Source organism: Triticum dicoccoides, chromosome 4A (genome assembly GCF_002162155.2).
Source record: "Triticum dicoccoides isolate Atlit2015 ecotype Zavitan chromosome 4A, WEW_v2.0, whole genome shotgun sequence".
Lineage (NCBI taxonomy): Eukaryota > Viridiplantae > Streptophyta > Magnoliopsida > Poales > Poaceae > Triticum > Triticum dicoccoides.
The window spans coordinates 147,524,980-147,530,333 of record NC_041386.1 but is presented as its reverse complement, the minus strand read 5'-3'; positions in this window follow the sequence as shown (position 1 = coordinate 147,530,333).

The window sequence follows — 5,354 nt, the reverse complement described above, 5'->3', positions numbered from 1 at the left end:
GTAAAGCATGGTGCACTAAACTATCAAGTAGTCATCACACCGAGCTTGTCAAACGTTCATTACGTCTGCATCTGCTCCTGCAATAGGTCTGTCACCTAGCGGTGCATCAAGGACATAATTCTTCTGTGCAGCAACGAGGATAATCCTCAGATCACGGATCCAATCCGCATCATTGCTACTATCATCTTTCAATATAGTTTTCTCTAGGAACATATCATAAATAAAACAGGGAAGCTATACGCGAGCAATTGATCTACAACATAGATATGAAAATACTATCAGGACTAAGTTCATGATAAATTAAAGTTCAGTTAATCATATTACTTAAGAACTCCCACTTAGATAGACATCCCTCTAGTCATCTAAGTGATCACGTGATCCATATCAACTAAACCATGTCCGATCATCACATGAGATGGAGTAGTTCTCAATGGTGAACATCACTATGTTAATCATATCTACTATATGATTCACGCTCGGCCTTTCGGTCTGAGTGTTCTGAGGCCATATCTGCATATGCTAGGCTCGTCAAGTTTAACCTGAGTATTTCTGCGTGTGCAAAACTGGCTTGCACTCGTTGTATGTGAACGTAGAGCTTATCACACCCGATCATCACGTGGTGTCTCGGCACGACGAACTTTGGCAACGGTGCATACTCAGGGAGAACACTTGTGCCTTGAAATTTAGTGAGAGATCTCTTATAATGCTACCGTCAATCAAGCAGAATAAGGTGCATAAAAGATAAATATCACATGCAATCAATATAAGTGACATGATATGGCCATGATCATCTTGCGCCTTTGATGTCCATCTCCAAAGTACCGTCATGATCTCTATCGTCACCGGCATGACACCATGATCTCCATCATCTTGATCTCTATCAACGTGTCATCACATGGTCGTCTCGCCAACTATTGCTCTTGCAACTATTGTTATCGCACAGCGATAAAGTAAAGCAATTATTTGGCGCTTGCATCTTATGCAATAAAGAGACAACCATAAGGCTTCTGTCAGTTGCCGATAACTTCAACAAAAACATGATCATCTCATACAACAACTTATATCTCATCACATATTGACCATATCACATCACAACAAGCCCTGCAAAAACAAGTTAGACGTCCTCTACTTTGTTATTGCAAGTTTTACGTGGCTACTACGGGCTGAGCAAGAACCGTTCTTACCTACGCATAAAAAACCACAATGCGGTATAGTGATTGCTTTTTGATCTTCAGAAAGAACCATGTTCATTGAATCCGATTCAACTAAAGCTGGACAAACAGACACCCACTAGCCACCTGTGTGCGAAGCACGTCGGTAGAACTAGTCTCGCGTAAGCGTACGCGTAATGTCGATCTAGGCTGCTTCATTCAACAATGTCGCTGAATCAAGAATCAACTAGTGACAATAAGAAATATGTATATACCCACGCCCACAACTCCTTTGTGTTCTACTCATGCATATAACATATACGCATAAACCTGCCTCTGATATAATTTCAAAAACATTCCTACGCACACGCAAGATCATGGTGACGCATAGCAATGAGAGAGGAGAGTTTCGTCCATGTACCCTCGTAGACCGTAAGCGGAAGCGTTATGAGAATGCGGTTGATGTAGTCGTACGTCTTCACGATCCGACCGATCCAAGTACCGAACCTATGGCACCTCCGAGTTCAGCACACGTTTAGCTCGATGACATCCCACGAACTCCGATCCAGCAGAGCTTCACAGGAGAGTTCCGTCAGCATGGCGGCGTGATAACAGTGATGATGTTGCTACCGACGCAGGACTTCACCTAAGCACCGCTGCGATATGATCGAGGTGGGTTATGGTGGAGGGGGCACCGCATATGGCTTGGAACAATCAACTTGTGTGTCCTAGGGTGCCCCCTGCCCTCGTATATAAAGGAGCAAGGGGGAAGGATGGCCGGCCCTTGCAGGGCATGCCAGGAGGAGGAGTCCTCCTCCTAGTAGGAGTAGGACTCCCCTTTCCTACTCCTACTAGGAGGGGGAAAGGAAGGAGGAGAGGGAGAAGGAAAGGGGGGCGTCGCCCCCCTTGCCTAGTCCAATTCAGACTAGAAGGGGAGGGGGCACGCGGCCTGCCCTGACCTGACCTCTCTCTCCACTAAGGCCCATATGGCCCATTACTTTTCCCGGGGGGGTCCGGTAACCCTCCGGCACTCCGGTTTTCTCCGAAATCACCCGGAACACTTCCGGTATCTGAATATAGTCGTCCAATATATCAATCTTTATGTCTTGACCATTTCGAGACTCCTCATCATGTCCTTGATCACATCCGGGACTCCGAACTACCTTCGGTACATCAAATCACGTAAACTCATAATACCAATCGTCACCGAACGTTAAGCGTGCGGACCCTACGGGTTCGAGAACTATGTAGACATGACCGAGACACATCTCCGGTCAATAACCAATAGCGGAACCTGGATTCTCATATTGGATCCTACATATTCTATGAAGATCTTTATCTGTCAAACCACATAACAACATACGTTGTTCCCTTTGTCATCGGTATGTTACTTTCCCGAGATTCGATCGTCGGTATCTCAATACCTAGCTCAATCTCATTACCGGCAAGTCTCTTTACTTGTTCCGTAATGCATCATCCTGCAACTAACTCATTAGTCACATTGCTTGCAAGGCTTATAGTGATGTGCATTATCGAGAGGGCCCAGAGATACCTCTCCGACAATCGGAGTGACAAATCCTAATCTCGATCTATGCCAACTCAACAAGTACCATCAGAGACACCTGTAGAGCACCTTTATAATCACCCAGTTACGTTGTGACGTTTGGTAGCACACAAAGTGTTCCTCCGGTATTCGGGAGTTGCATAATCTCATAGTCATAGGAACATGTATAAGTCATGAAGAAAGCAATAGCAATATACTAAACGATCAAATGCTAAGCTAACGGAATGGTTCAAGTCAATCACATCATTCTCTAATGATGTGATTCCATTAATCAAATGAAAACTCATGTCTATGGTTAGGAAACTTAACCGTCTTTGATTCAACGAGCTAGTCAAGTAGAGGCATACTAGTGACACTCTGTTTGTCTATGTATTCACACATGTACTAAGTTTCTGGTTAATACAATTCTAGCATGAATAATAAACATTTATCATGATATACGGAAATAAATAATAACTTTATTATTGCCTCTAGGGCATATTTCCTTCAGGATACTGGTCGGGTGATCCCAACGATCGAAGGTGATCGGGCATGACGACCATGGATTAAATTTTGGGGCGACTGGCTCTATCGCGTAGATGTCCCTGAGCGCGCACTTGCGCTCCCTCTTGGGGATGTGGGTAGCATATATCATGTTGACCGTTTTTACCTGAGGGGGAAACTTCTTATGTCCCCCTGTGTTCGATGGTCGGGGCTCCTCATCGTCGTCCTCGCTCTGTGATCCCTTCTCCTTGCTTTCAGCATTTAACTTGCCGGCCTGTTTGAAAACCCAACAATCTCTGTTGGTATGATTGGGTGGTTTGTCTGGGGTGCCTTGAATCTCGCACGGACAATCTAGTATGCAGTCCAAGCTGGATGAGCCCGAAGTGTTCTTTTGGAATGGCTTCTTCCGCTGACCGGACTTGGAGCCACTGAATCCGGCATTGACCGCCGTATCATTGGTGTTGTCATTGTTGTTTCGACGCTTGTGTCTGTTGCGTCGGGACTTGTCGTTGCTATTTCTGGCTTCAGGGGTGCCGGCATCGCTTGCATTGTTTTCGCTACGGGCCAGCCAACTATCCTCACCCGCGCAAAAGCGGGTCATGAGTGCCGTGAGGGCTGCCATGGACTTCGACTTTTCTTGGCCGAGGAGGCGGGCAAGCCATTCATCGTGAATGTTGTGTTTAAAGGCCGCTAGGGCTTCGGCATCCGGACAGTCGATGATCTGGTTCTTTTTAGTTAGGAACCTAGTCCAGAATTTCCTGGCTGACTCTCTAGGCTATTGAACTATATGGCTCAAGTCATCAGCGTCCGGAGGTCGAACATATGTACCTTAGAAGTTGTTAAGGAAGGCTTCTTCCAAGTCCTCCCCGCTGCCGATGGAATTTTTGGGCAGGCTATTCAGCCAGTGCCGAGCTGGTCCTTTGAGTTTTAGCGGGGATATTTAATGGCATGAAGGTCATTGCCGCGGGCCATATGAATATGGAGAATGAAGTTTTCGATCCATACCACGGGATCTGTGGTTCCATCGTATGATTCGATATTCACGGGTTTGAACCCTTCTGGGAATTCATGTTCCATGACTTCGTCAGTGAAGCAAAGAGGGTGTGCGGCGCCTCTATATCGGGCCGCATCGCGAGTAGCTCCGATGGAGTCCGTCTGCGGCTTTTGGCCCGTGCATGACTAGGTTTGTCACGTCCGAATAGATAGCCGTCGTCACGTGTCGAGGCACGTCCTCGCGATCCGTAGATCAATCTGGTATGTCATGCTCTATTGGTCAGGTCCCGCCGAAGTTCATATGTATGACCGCGAGCTGTTTTACCTCTGCATTTGCGATGAGGCGGGGCGGGCTGGTGTTCGGCTTGAGTTGCTGTTTTATCCCGACCACGTGGTGGTCGGTCAGCCGCATTGCGCGATGGTGGTATGTGCTCTGGTGCCTCGTCATCGAACTAAGGTAGCAATTTGCGCTTCGGGTAGCTTTTGGCTGGGCGCTTGAGGCCGTATTCTTCGGCTGCTAGGACATCGGTCCATTTATCTTTGAGCAGATCTTGGTCAGCTTGAAGTTGTTGGTGCTTCTTTTTCAGGCTCCTTGCAGTGGCTATTAGCTAGCGCTTGAAGCGCTCCTGCTCAAGAGGTTCCTCAGGCACGATGAAATCCTCAGTGCCGAGGCTCGCCTCATCCTCGGAGAGCGGAAGATAATTACTGTCCTCCGAGTCTTCGTGCATGGCATGTTTACTAGGGCTAACTTGCCCATCTTCCCATTCATCCTGTTTGGCAGTTGCATCAACGGGGTCTTCGTTGTCTTCGGCACTTTCCGAAGTGTTATCTTCTCATGTGCCGGTGTTGCTGTCTTTGCTGTGGCATGACTTAGAGTGGCACCGCTGACGCCGGCGCTTTGATTGTATCTCGAGAGGTTTATCCTCAACTGCATATTCCTTGTCATCGCCTCTATTCTCTTTTGGTGCATCCATCATGTATACATCATACGAGGAAGTGGCCGTCCAGCATCTGGTAAACGGCGGGTTTTGAGCCTCTTCTTCTCCGGCATCCTCGTCCATATCGTCGATGTCATCGGAGCCGTAATTGAGCATGTCGATTAAATCTTCGACAATGGCTATGAAGTGGGCGGTGAGTGGGAAGCGAAATTCTCTGTCATTAGC